This window comes from Myxine glutinosa, chromosome 1 (genome assembly GCF_964187855.1).
Source record: "Myxine glutinosa chromosome 1, kmMyxGlut1.1, whole genome shotgun sequence".
NCBI classification, from domain to species: Eukaryota; Metazoa; Chordata; class Myxini; order Myxiniformes; family Myxinidae; genus Myxine; species Myxine glutinosa.
The window spans coordinates 403,094,116-403,109,181 of NC_136261.1; positions in this window are offsets into that span (position 1 = coordinate 403,094,116).

The following is a 15,066-nucleotide window of genomic DNA, read 5'->3' on the forward strand; positions in this document are numbered from 1 at the left end:
TTATTTTTGGTTCAAATCAATAAAATAATTTATTTGTTCATGACGATCTGATTCCTGATTCATGTTTATATTTTGATAAAGTGAATAAAATTAAATAAGTTCATTGTTTATTTGACGATACAATGCAGATTCTTCTTCTACAAAAGATGTTTCATTCAAAGATAACTTTTAAACCAATGTGAGGTTATATTTTATCGATCACACATACAACGAATGTGAAGTTATATTTTATCGATCACAGGTACAACCAATGTGAAGATCTATTCGATCGATCACAAGCACAACCAATGTGAAGATCTATTCGATCGATCACAGGTTCAACCAATGTGGATCTATTCTATTGATCACAGGTACAACCAATGTGAAGATCTATTCTATCGATCAGAGGTACAATCAATGTGAAGATCTATTCTATCGATCAGAGGGACAACCAATGTGAAGATCAATTCCATCGATCAGAGGTGCAATCAATGTGAAGATCTATTCTATCGATCAGAGGTACAACCAATGTGAAGATCTATTCTATCAATCAAAGGCACAACCAATGTGAAGATCTATTCTATTGATTACAGGTGCGACCAATGTGAATATCTATTCTATCGATCACAGGTACAACCAATGTGAAGATCTATTCTATCGATTACAGGTGCGACCAATGTGAATATCTATTCTGTCGATCACAGGTGTAACCAATGAGAAGATATATTCTATTGATCGATGGGTGATGATGATGTGAGGGATTGAAGGGAGGAATTGACGGACAGTTCAAGGAGGAGATCACGTGATCATGACCAACCTCATCAATTGTGTGAACAATTACGTGAATAAAAACATTTTGTAATCAAAACAATTACAAAAATAATAAAATACACAATAACGTTTAATCATAGTTTAAATAACGAAGGAGAACAACGGAGGACACAATTAATGGGATGTTTGATTGAAGAAAGTCCTTCCAGGTCGATGAAACCCTTTGTGTTTACTTGGAAAGGAGCGTGAATCTTAATTGTGAAGGTGAGAGTGGGTTTGGATCTGATCACAGGTAGAATGTGGATCCATGGATGGAATCAACAGAACGTTCATCAGGTATCGCTAAATTGATCAAAATGTGCCAGTACATATTCACAACTCGATGGTATTCATAGAATGCTTACCCTGCGTAGTCAACTTGTTTCGAGCCAACTGTTGTTTTTGAGCATTTTTTTTTCTTTGATCCACGATGGCTGCCAGACCACGTGAGCGATTACAACATAAATTTATATTCTCCAACATAATTGTTGCACAGATCACGCTCAATACATTTCAAACTGATCGGACGAAGTGTTGTTGTTCCTGTCGAATTATGACGTCATAATTATGACACCAATGACGTCATTGTTAACAACACCTGTTCCCCATATGGAGTTCTTTACAATGAGCCAGGTTTCAATATTTTCCATGCAGCGGTTTTGGAGATATGGAGGTGCAACATTTTTCGGCTTTTCCAAGATGGCGCATGTATCACATGACCTATGACATCACGATTATCATTAAAATATTCTAAAGGAGGAGGATCTCATATGGTGAAAAATTCGTGCCCATCAGACCAAAAGTTTCTGAGAAAAAACATTCACAATGATCGGATAAGTGTTGTACTTGTCGAACGATGACGTCATAATGAAGGAACCGATGACATCACCATAAACATATCTTATTCCCCAAAGGGAGTCCTTGAAAATGAGCCATGTTTCAATTTTTTCCATGTCGCGTTTTCAGAGATATCGAGGTGCAACCTTTTTTGATTTTTTCCAAGATGTCGTCTGTACCACGTGACCTATGACGTTATAAATATTCAAAAAATTCTGCAGGAGGAAACACACATATTCTGCAAATTTCATGTTCATCGGACTAACAGTTGCAGAGGAATCTTTTTTTCATACTGATCAGATCAAGCGTTGTCGAATTATGACGTCTTAATGGAGGCATTGATGACATCATCATTAACATATCTTATTCCCAATGGGGTGTACTTGACAATGAGTCATGTTTCAATTTTTTTCCATGAAGCGGTTTAGGAGATATAGAGGTGTGACGTTTTTCCAAGATGGCGTCCGTACCACGTAACCTATGACGTCACAATTATCAGCAAAGAAATCTACAGGCAGGGCTGCTCCTCCGGTAAAATTTCACGTCAATCGGGCCAACGGTTGCCGAGAAAATGAATTTTTAAAATGCAGACACGCATGTACGGCACAAGTTCGTACCGAATGCCTAACTCTGCTTTTCGCTTCGCGAGCACAGGGTAATAACACAGACAGTGCATTTGTGCTTTTAGGAACTCTTTGTTGCGAAACACTTCACAAATTCAAGTTTATAAAAATAGCAGGAGTCTTTTTCTGATAATTTTACAACAAGGGTGTTCTCCCCATACCACGCATGGCCATGAAACATTGACTACAGCAAAAATTGAGTAAAAATTGATATTCAAACTGCCATGGAAAGATTCCATCTGAGCAAAACAAAGAAGGGACAAGAAAAACAACTACATCAGAGAGAAAACAAAATTCCTAAACACGAGTCACAATCAAAAACCTCAAATGGAACTTGGCTGGATACATGGAAAGAATAGACACAAAAATTACAAACTGGCAACCTGAGGAAGACCCTGAAAGAAGCAGGATGAGATCCAAGATCAGATTGCGAGATTAAGTTCTGTTACCATTTGAGTTTTTGGAATCAATTTTTCAACAATTCTCTCTCATGAGAACATGGAGAACCCAATAAATAGATTTTTTTTTTATTTTTAAAAAGATGTCATTTTCTTTAAATTTTGTTTGAAAACACAGATGTGGTTAGAATATTGAGATTCTTGTTGTCTTCTGACACCAGTTTGCAATCGGTCATTGTGGACATTCTGGTGACAGCCAGTCGTATGGCTTTCATCAAGGAGTTTATGGGTTCTGGCTGGTTGTCAAGGGTTACAGATGGTACTCTGGGAAGTTGTGCTCACAAAGTATATGCGCAAAGGGCTGCACGCTTTCACGATAGCTTTCTTCTTACAGGCTCACTGAATACCTTGCCTACTGCTGAGGATCGCTTACAACGGCGTTACATACAACCCAGTATGGGTAATGCTACGTGAATTTAACAAAACTGAATCAGCAAATCCTTTCCCACAGTCAGATAACTTTTTATACGAGCATTCCAGCATGGGTTGCACTATTGAAATTCAAGCTCTGTTTAGAAATAAAATAAATCGTCACACATAGAACATTTTTAAGGACCCTCTGGTTGGTTGTTATATCCATCGGCGGGTTTTAGAAGGTGGGAGGCAGTTCTCCCATAACTCAAAATCTCCAAATCCCTTTTCGGTAAAGGATCATTATTAATGAACCAGTTTGTGAAACTTCATTATTATAGCTTTGTTCTCAGGGCTCGTTTTAGAATCCTTACTGAACCTCTGACAGCCTCCACCTGAAGGTTTGTTTGTCGTGATATTTCATGGAATGGTTTTTAAGTACTGAGCGAGGGTTTTTTTTTTTTTTGTATACCGAATCGAGGCTCATGAAAGAGCTAACATTTACTTCACAAACAAATCAACCAGACAAACAAAATATATAAAAAGAGGGAGTGGAAGACAAGATGGGAAGAGAAGGGGAAGCACACAAACACAACATTTGAGAGCAGGGAGATGTGTGGGAGGGAGAGGGGTTGGGGGGAGGAGGCGTCGTAGGGGGGGGGAGGGGAGTTCCACCAACATTATGGGATTATTAGGACCCAACGGTTTGGACCCATAGGAAGCCGATATTCTCACCAATAATTTGACTTGGGGATCTTTAGGGGAAGGAGGAGCCCTGCGCTCGTCTCCTGAGGGGGGAACGAGGAATCCATGTACTCGCAATAGGACGAGCTGATTAGTAATGAACACACCCAGCACCTTCATTGGGTGTTCATTAGAAACTTTTTAGTTCTTTCCAAATCGAAGATTTCTCAACTATTTTGCTTGATCTTATGCGTTATTGTGAAAAAAAAAGAAGAAATGATTTGATTTTGGTGAAGATCTGGATCTGAGCATTATTAGAGATTTTTCACCATATGAGAGATCGGACAAAAACCGATTATATATTATATAAACCGATTATATATTATAATATTATATAATCTATTTTAAAACGTTGCGGTTTTTAAAATCAGAACTCCTGTCCCGACGATGATGATGCAACAAAACGACCCGAGGATAATGATGCAACCAAACTACTCGAGGATGATGATGCAACGAAACCACCCGAGCAGTGATGATGCAACCAAACTACCCGAGCAGTGATGATGCAACAAAACGACCCGAGGATGATGATGCAACCAAACTACCCGAGCGGTGATGAAAAGCGAAACATAGCTCAACGAGAACAGCACTCTGTTGAGAGCACACCAGCACCAGGTGAACAGTTTGTTTTGTTCGATCGGAAACAAATAGCGAAGATCTGGATCCCAATTGAACCAAAACCGAATCGCTTGTTCTTGTCTCTTCTCCAACTCATGAACCAAGTTTTGTTATCATCCGTCCACAAGTTTTTCACATCACGTGATATATAATCGGTTTTTGTCCGATCTCTCAATGGTGAAAAATCTCTAATAATGCTCAGATCCAGATCTTCACCAAAATCAAATCATTTCTTCTTTTTTTTCACAATAACACATAAGATCAAGCAAAATAGTTGAGAAATCTTCGATTTGGCAAGAACTAAAAAGTTTCTAATGAACACCCAATGAAGGTGCTGGGTGTGTTCATGACTAATCAGCTCGTCCTATTGCGAGTACATGGATTCCTCGTTCCGCCCTCAGAAGACAAGCGCAGGGCTCCTCCTTCCCTAAAGATCCCCAAGTCAAATTATTGGTGAGAATATCGGCCTCCTATGGGTCCAAACCGTTGGGTCCTAATAATCCCATAATGTTGGTGGAATTTATCAAAAAAGAATTCGGCGACGTTTCGAGCGATAAAAAGTTTAGATCTCCCCCCTCCCCCCTCCTCCTCCTCCCCTCCCCCTCCTCCCCCTACCCATCCCCTCTCCCCCCTACCCCTCCCCTCTCCCCCCTACCCCTCCCCTCTCCCCCTCCCCTCTCCCCCTCCCACCCCTTCCCATCCCTCACCCTCCCCATCCACCCCTCTTCACCCCTCTTCTCCCCTCTCCCCCTCCCCCCTCCCACCCCTTCACATCCCGGGTAGGGGGGGAAGGGAGGGGAGGGGGGAGGGAGGGGGGAGGGGGGAGGGGAACGGAGGGGAGGGGAGAAGAGTGGGAGGCAGATGGGGAGAGGGGAGAAGAGCGGAGGGGAGGGGAGAAGAGGGGGAGGCAGATGGGGAGAGGGGAGAAGAGGGGGAGGGGAGGGGGAGAGGGGAGAAGAGGGGGGATGGGGAGGGTGAGGGATGGGAAGGGGTGGGAGGGGGGAGGGGGAGGGGGAGAGGGGAGAAGAGGGGGGGATGGGGAGGGTGAGGGATGGGAAGGGGTGGGAGGGGGAGGGGGAGTGGGGAGGGGTATGGGGGGAGGGGAGGGGAAGGGGGGAGGGGGAGGGGTAAGGGGGGAGGGGTAAGGGAAAAGGGGAGGGGAAGGGGGGAGGGGAGAGTTGGAGGGGGAGGGGGTGAGAGGGGAGGGTTTTCTTGATCAACCGGATTCCCTGTTGCTCCGACTATCACTGGTAACAATTTCAGATTTCTTCAATTTTGAAATCCTCTTAACTTCATTTTTCAGATCCTGGTATTTCAGATTTCGGTTCTCCTGTATGGATCTTCATATGTGATTTCAAACTGCTGTTTTGAGAGAAACCTTCATCACATATCGAGCATTTGTGTGGTCGTTCTCCTGTATGGATCCTCATATGTTTTTTTCAAATCGCCTTTTTGAGAGAAACCTTTGTCACATATCGAGCATTTGTGCGGTCGCTCTCCTGTATGGATCATCATATGTAATTTCAAACTGTCTTTTCGAGAGAAACCTTCATCACATATCGAGCATTTGTGCGGTCGCTCTCCTGTATGGATCCTCATATGCAATTTCAAATCGCCTTTTTGAAAGAAACCTTTGTCACATATCGAGCATTTGTGTGGTCGTTCTCCTGTATGGATCCTCATATGCCTTTTCAAATGGCCTTTTTGAGAGAAACGTTCATCACATATCGAGCATTTGTGCGGTCGCTCTCCTGTATGGATCCTCGTATGTTTTTTCAAATCGCCATTTAGAGAGAAACCTTTATCACATATCGAGCATTTGTGTGGTCGTTCTCCTGTATGGATCCTCGTATGCCTTTTCAAATGGCCTTTTCGAGAGAAACCTTCATCACATATCGAGCATTTGTGCGGTCGCTCTCCTGTATGGATCCTCATATGCAATTTCAAATAGCATTTTTGAGAGAAACCTTTATCACATATCGAGCATTTGTGTGGTCGTTCTCCTGTATGGATCCTCATATGTGATTTCAAATCGCCTTTTTGAGAGAAACCTTCATCACATATCGAGCGTTTGCCAGGTCGCTCTCCTGTATGGATCATCATATGTAATTTCAAACTGTCTTTTCGAGAGAAACGTTCATCACATATCGAGCATTTGTGCGGTCGGTCTCCTGTATGGATCCTCATATGTGATTTCAAATTGCATTTTTGGGAGAAACCTTCATCACATATCGAGCATTTGTGCGGTCGGTCTCCTGTATGGATCCTCATATGTGATTTCAAATTGCATTTTTGGGAGAAACCTTCATCACATATCGAGCATTTGTGAGGGTCGCTCTCCTGTATGGATTTTCAAATGCCTTTTCAATTTGCTGTTAACAGAGAAACCTTTTTCACAGACAGAGCACTTGTGGGGGTGTTTTCCAGTGTGGATCCTCATGTGTATTTTGATGTTACTCGTTGAAGCAAATTCCATTCTGCACACATTACACTTGTAATATATTCGCCTCTCTCGACCCTTGTTGTGTTTTTCTAATTTAATATTAATCTTGGTTTTACGAAGCCCAGACATGCACTTGTATTTTATGGGAAGCGAGTCTTGATGTTGTGATTGTTTCTTCAAAAAAGGTTTTTTCTTCACTGTCAAGCTGCGACTGCAGCTTGTTTGTCCCATATTTCTTCTGGATTGTTCTACAGAAACAAAGAACACATTTTCATCTTTTTTTGTCAAAATCAAAATGCAAAATATTTAAACATGGAAACACCTCTCCGAAAATTATGTTTTCTCAACACAAAAGATTGTACGTAAATTTTCCACTCACCAGTTGCAAAACGGGAAGCACTTCCGTTTGTCATGTGAATATCATCTGAACCTTCCTTTGCAGAAGCACATTTTGAATCTTCTCTGACAGATGAATCGTTGTTGTGTTGTCTGCCTTTCAAATTTGCAGGATGGACATCACCTGTGTACAAATCAGCATCAGTCTTTTTCAGGTAAATGAGATTGAGAACCATCTTGAGAGTTGATAGAACATGTTCCGTCATGGAATGTATACTTCAATTTAAATACAATAATGAAGTTAAAGATTGTTAAAAAGAAAACTTCCGGATGTTAAGCACTATTGAAGCAGTCTTCTACATCACCCTGATACACCACCATATTTAACATGTCCAAGTCCTGCTAAACTGGAGATTAGTGGAAGTAAGAAGAAGGCGATTTGTGTTCAACATTGTTCAAGTATTTAATTCAATTTAAATAATATAAAGATTATAAATTTCATCAAAAATATTTCTGGAATTTTCTGGTGTTAAAAATTCTGCTCTGCCCAAAATCCGGCTCTGCCATGCTGTCACACCGTCTCTATGTTCTCTTCACCCTCTCTTTTGCTCAAGGTCATCTGCCATCTGCTCGGAAATTAACCAAGGTTATAGCTTCACAAAAAAGTGCAAAAACAGATCCTTGAACCCACAGCCCAATGAGCGTAATCCCTATCATTAGCAAGCTCATGGAATTCCATCATCGCCCCTGATAATTTACAAACCCTTCCTTGTCCCCAATGGCTTGATTTGTGATCAACATTTTGGATATAAGACCAGGCCACTCCAATATGGACATGCTGTTTCTGCTATCTCGCTCAACAATGGATGGAGGCCTCAATGCTAAACAGGAAATCATAGCAGTCTCCCTTTTTTCCTCTTTTTTTTTTTGGATACAAGATAGAGGCTCTTTTAATGAGACATGAAGAGCCAACATTAATGACAAAAAACAAACAAACGGACACATAAGACAAAATAAAGGGAACAGGAGACCAGATGGGGAGAAGGGGAAGCACCCAAGTACAACATTTTAGAGCACGGACATCGGGAGATCTGCGGGAGGAGAGGGCTTTGCGGGGAGGAGGCGTGGGAAGATGGGTGGGGGTGTGGGAGGTAAAAACACATGAAGTAAAAAAACCAAAAAACATGGACACAGTTCGGACTTCCAGGAAAGAAGTCGGTCGTATTTCAGAAAAGTTGATTGGGGGTGAATTAATGGGGGTAGAAATGATCAAGGTTTTGGGAGGGGGACGATAAGCGATGATCGTGAACAGCTGTTTTGAGGAGTGGGATTGAAGAGAGTGAGGGAGTTTGTTCCAGAGGCAGGAGAAAAGAGGAATGAAAGAGTGAAGGTGATCAGAGTCTTGATTTTGGCAGTTTCACCAGAAGAGGGTTGCTGGCAGGTCTTGTGTGACCTGCAGGAATATTTGGAGAACAGAGCACTGGACAGGGCTGGGAGGGCTAGGCCAGTGAGGAGTCGGTAGAAGACAGAAAGAACCAAACTGCCTGCTGTGAGTGAGTGAAAGTCCCTCAGAGTTAGCTTCAGAGTGGGAAATTCCAATGATTCTGAAAGCTTTCGTTTCAACAGCGTGAAGCCGAGCTAGGTGTGAGGCAGGAGCACCGGCCCAGAGGGGAGAACAGTATTCCATTGAACGGTGGATGAAAGCCTTGAATGGGGTGAGGAGTTCAGGTGTGCCAAGGAAGGACTTCACAGGATGGAGGATGCCCAGTCAGCGACTGGCAATGGAGGCCAGCTTGGAAATGTGGTTTTCCCAGGAAAGATCATGGCAGATTGTGAGACCCAAGAGCTTGAGTGACAGAACTTCTTGGAGAGGATAGTTGAGAAAGTAGATGGGAGGGTTGTCCAGACGGTCTTTTCGGAGAGACATAGTAAGAGTGTGAGATTTGTCAGGATTGAAAGACATGGTTCACTTGTTTGACCAGTCTAATTTTGACCAGATCTGCAGAGTGAGGAGGCTGCAGACTGCCGATCTGAGGGATGAGGTATGGAGCGGCAGAGAGTGGGGTCATCAGCAAAGATATAGAGAGGATTTTCCAGAGAGTCGGAGAGATCGTTGATGAAGACCAGAAAAACCATCGGGCCCAGTACACTGCCTTGGGGAACTCCAGCCTGGACAGGAAGGGGAGATGAGAGAAATCCATTCAGGGCCACACGTTGACTACGACCAGAGAGGAAGTCCGCAAGCCATGCGTGGAGATTTCCATGGATACCATAGAAGGAGACTTTGGTGAGCAGAGCGGGGTGCCAGACCCTATCGTAGGCACGTGATATGTCAAGGGAGACAGCTCTAATTTCCTGTTTAACATTGAGGACCTCCATTCATTGTTGAGACAGCAGAAGCATCATGTCCAGAGTAGAGTGACCTGGTCTGAATCCAAATTGATGATCAGAGATCAAGCCATTGGAGAAGAGGAAGGATTTGATATCCAAAGCAATGATGGATTCCGTGACTTTGCTGATAAATGGGAGCAGGCTGATTGGTCTGTAGTTGCTAGGATCTGTTTTTGCACCTTTTTGGGTTCAGCAGTAATGTTGGCTGATTTCAAAGCTGATGGCAGATGACCTTGAGCAAAAGAGAGGGTGAAGAGCACAGAGAGAGTGTGTGAAAGAACGGCAGAGCAGGATTATAGGACACGTGGGCTGATGCCGTCTGGTCCAGTTGCAGAATCAGAGTCGAGGATTGACAAACTTATACACCTTGTCAGGAGTGAAGGACACAGAGTCCAGGAGCAGCTGGGTACACAGTTGTTTCGGGCTTTGTGGAAGGAAATGAGATTTCTTTCCATTGGATTTGCCTTCCAGGAGGCGAAGGCAAGTTGTTTCAGGGCAACTGCCTCACCACACGATTCCGTGTGCCATGGACGTGAGGAAGGGAAAACAACTGAAGACGAGATGGGATAAATCTGTGCATGAGAGAGAGAGAGCAATTTACTTGGAAGAATTCCCAGGATGAGTTGATGTCAGAGGGGGTAGAGATGGGAGACCAGTCCAGATGATTGATGGCTGCTTGAAGACCGTGCCAGTTGGCCTGAGTGAAATGCCAGAATCTCGTCGACGCTGAGGAGGCTCTCTGAGAATGGCCAGAGTGATGTCCACTTTAACAAGCACATGATCAGATGAGCCGATTGGAGCCGAGGAAGAGCAGCAGACATTTGCATGGAAGTTGGTCATAACCGAATCTAGAAGAGAAGATGCTCCGTTGACTGAGATCCGGGTCAGGAAATTGACAGATCGTGTCAGTCCCAATGAGTCGCAGAAGTCCTTTGCTGGTCGCAGAAGTCGCAGAAGGTGAGAGAGGTACCCACACCCAGCCAACTGGCATGATGACAATTGACATCACCACATATGAGGGCGAGAGAGTTGGGATGAGTAGATCGAAGTTGGTCCATATTATCAGACAGCGAGGTGCACAGCAGATGGAGTCATCACTGTTTGGTGGACTGCACAACACGCATCTATCTATAATTCCAGTAATCTCTGTGTGTATGTGTGTGTGTATGTGTGTGTGTCTGTGTGTCTGTGACCGCTGTTTCTCGACAACCACGGGTCCGAAATACTTGAAACTTGCCAGGTACATTGCTGGGGACCTGAGGATGTGCCTTTTCAAGGTTTCATATTAATCGGACAAGTAGTTACCGAGCTATAGCGATTTATTTACCAAACTAATCACAGAACAGGTTGCGGGGTAGGCCAGCCAATCACAGAACACGTTGTTGCGTAGGCGTGGCCGATGTGAGAGCGCGTGCGTGGATAGTAATTCGAGGCGTAGCGGGCGCCATTTGGAGGAGCTGGGAGGACTCAGTCGTGATAGAGTGAGCCTGAGTGAGTATATCAAGACAAGAACAAGATCTAGAAGGAGGTATGTACGGTGCGATTCATATAATATATTGTTTAGTTATCGTCGATGAGGAATTTGGGGTCGGAATGGGTGATCGGCCTGGGTGACTGGGTCTCGACTAGATGCTGGGCCGCACCAAGGAACGGGCACCCACGTACGGGCACGTCCTAGTATGAACAAAAGGTGGGAGCGAAGGGGAAGCCACAGCCAGAGGTACTCCTGGGGGTGAGGTGGAGAGAGGGCAGTGCAGGGAGAGTGAGGAAGAGAGTTTTTTTATAAAGATAGCAACCCCACCTCCAGGACGAGGCTCAGTTCTATCATACCAGAGGAGAGAGTAACCCAGGAGAGATATTAAGGAATCAGAGACATCATGAAGGAGGAAAGTTTAGGTTAAGCAGATCAAGTCCGGTTTGTCAGAAGCAACCTGTATGGAGAGATCAGTCAAATTTGAGCAAAGGCCCCGGATGTTTGAAAGGGGGCGCATCGGATACAGAACAGGGGGGGGGGTAGGGTAAGATGTGGAAGAGGAGGAAGAGGTAGGGAGGGCTGTTGATGCTGTGTCAGAGATTTCAGATAAGCTCGAAGAAAGGGAAGGATGAGGCGGACCAAAGGTTTGATGGTGATTGGGTGAGGGACAGTGAGGTGATGTTTGAGGGGGAGGCAGAGCAAGGAAGAAGGTTGGGGGAGATGGAGGTGAGAGTTGGAATGGAGAAGAGGAAGGGAGGATGCTTTGAGAAGGGAGAATTGGAGAAAAAAGGAGGGTGTGGAGATTTTTAAGGGGAGGAGTGAGGGGGAGTTTGGGAGGGGAGGAGTAAAAAGGGAGTTTAGGAAGGGAGGGGCGAGCAGGGCAGTTTAGGAGGGGAGGGTGAGTGGGAATTTAGGAGGGGAGGGCAGGGGGGGCGATTAGGAGGGGAGGGGTGTGGGGGAGTTTCAGAGAAAAGGGGCGAGGGGGGAGATTTGAAAGGGATGGGTGATGGGGGAGATTAGGAGGGGAGGGGCAAGGGGGGAGTTTGGGAGGGGAGGAGTGAGGGAGAGTTTATGAGGGGCTGGGTGAGGAAGGAGTTTATGAGGGGAGGGGTGAGGAAGGAGTTTGGGAGGGAAGGGGAAAGGGGGGAGATTTCAAAGGGATGGTTGATGGGGGAGAGGGAGATTGGGAGGGGAGGGGTGAGGGGCATTTTACAAGGGGAGGAGTGATGGGGAAGATTAGGAGGGGAGGAGCGAGTTTGGATTTTAGAAAGTGATGTATGATTAATGGGAAACGAACATTTATTGCAAAATGAGTGTGTTGTGATTTTCGATTCAGAGATCTGTTTGCAAACGTTGCCGGAGGGGTGGAATTCAGGTGAGTTTCGGGAAATGTAGGAAGGAAGAATTGGAAGAGATGGAATTTTTATTTGAAATGAAGAGGTTTTGTCAGCAAGTTGAAGGCAACCTTTTAAAGAAGAAGAATAATGTGTTATAATTATAATATATGACAGAACACAGCACTTCATGGGAAAGTTTAAACATTTTAAAACTAAACCATGAGAACTATCTGGGGGAAATGGGGGAGAAACACGTGGTCGAAGAACAAACGAACGAACAAGAACAAGGAAGGAATTTTTTTTTTTTTTTTTTGAGTTAAGATTTTAAACCAGGAAGTATGGGGTGAAAAGACTGGGAAAAACTGAGAGAACGAAAGTAAATGGACCACAATCGACCGCTGAGAGAAAACAGAGCCTCAAGGTAGGAAACTTAAAGTACCAGGCCGCGAAAAACGCGGCACGAAATAACCAACGATTTTATGCAGGTATGAACAATTTTCACCAAGAATCTTCCAAAGTAGGAACACACACCGCAAAATAAAATACAGTTTTGACAAAAATACAAACGGGAACAATTACTTAACTTTGATAACGTGGAGAGCGTGGACAGCTTCAAAAAAACGTAACCTCTCCGGCAAAACCGGAAGCGGAAGTCAAAGTTTCGTTTGCAGCCTGTGGCTGCGGGTTTGTGTCATTTCTCTGGTGGCGCGTATGTGCTGCTGTAGCAGTGCCCCAAGTACCAGTGAGCTGTTACTCAATTTGCCAACCTTCGACTGGCATTCGAACTCAGGATCCGAGGATTCCAAGCCAGCAGCCTAACCATTCAGCCAACACCAGGCCAGAATGAAATTGAAATTATGTTTATTTTAAAAAAACCAAAAAAAAAAAACATTTTTACCTTACTTTTGAGCGAATATGTAAGCAAAATAATTCATCAAGTTGTATACTATACTGCTACAGCATCTACATGTGGATATTTTCCAGAAAATTAAGTACAGGCTCTCAATGAGCCAAACAATAATTGGTTGTAAGAAAATTTACAACCAAAATGGTGACTGCTTGACAATGTATACATAATTATATGCATGCATAGGTTTTATGACCAGTGTTTCAATATAACCATGGGAACAATCATAATTAGTGTGCATGTAATTTGCAAAGTGCAAGAAATGGTCGATATATTGGAAAAGGGTCATTTTGACATGACGACCCAAATGCCAAAAGAAAACGTAGACCAAAATAATTTTTTTGATGTTAACATGTTTTTTCCCCATATAAGTAGACATCACTGATCATAATTGTGCACATTGGGGAGGATCATAGAGGAGTGCACGGTGGGCCCCTTTGGCCCATGTACAATTAGTATTGACCCTGTATTCCCACAAACGCAGTGTCCCCGACTCCTCATTAATCACCTTGAGGGACCGACCCCGTAAGGATGTCCAAAGTCTGCGCAAAGATGACTGGATCATCTGCGAAATAACAATCCTCCAAGCCAAATAATCCACCAAGTTTTGTCACAATCAATCATAACTTTTCAAAATATACCTCTGTGCATCATTTTTGGCCCCATTTGTTCCCTCTCAAAGGTGACCAATCGCGAAAGAAATTCTCAGATCCGCATTCAATTGAATAACTTGAGAGATTCTCAGATCTTGGCTCAGAGCAGAGATGTGCCGTTGATGCAGCACCCCGTTTCCAGAAAGCTGGCACTCATTTTGACAGGCATCTTGGAAAGATGACAGGCTGAATAAACCCACCTGATGTTATTTAACAGCACGGCTGGGGCTCAAACTCAAGACCCTAAGAGCTTAAGCTAGCCAACTTAACCGCGAAGCCAACACCGGGCTTCTCTCAAAAATGAAGAATCACTTTAAAAAAAAGTGGGAAGCATCCAAAAATGTAAATCCCATCCACATGCACTTTGCATTCAGACTTATTCTTATTCGTCTTCCATATGCGAAACATGATGGAAAGTAGTGTAAAGCCCGTCAAAAATGACGGTTGTGACAGTTTATTTGATGGTGCGGCCACGTGAGCATGCCAAAATCTGAAGCCTGGGCCAAGTGTCAGATGTGCTTATATCTGTATTTTTGAGATATCCTAGAGATGTTTTTTTTTTTTAATACAGGACCGAGGCTCATGAAAGAGCTAACATTTATCACACAAAAAATCAAACAGACACACAAAACATATAATAAGGGGAGTGGAAGACAAGATGGGGAGAGAAGGGGAAGCACAAACAAAACATTTGAGAGCAGGGACATTGGGAGATCTGTGAGAGGGAGAGGGCTTGGGGGGAGGAGGCGTGGGAAGGGGGGGGGGGTGGTGTGAGAAGTATAAAACACAAGGACTTCCAGGAAAGAAGTTGGTATTTCAACAAAGTGGATCTGGGGTGAAATTAGCGGGGGTAGAAAAGATCAAGGTTTTGGATGGGGTAAGATAAGAGATGGTGGTGAACAGCTGTTTTAAAGACCTGGAGGGAGGAGTGGGATTGAAGAGAGTGAGGGAGTTCGTTCCAGAAGCGGGAGAAAAGCATTTGAAGGAGTGAAGGTGAGCAGAGGGTCTTGATTTTGGCAGTTTAACCATAAGAGGGTTGCAGACAGATCTTGTATGACCTGTAGGAATATTTGGGGGACATAGCCCAGAGAAAGCTGGGGGAGCC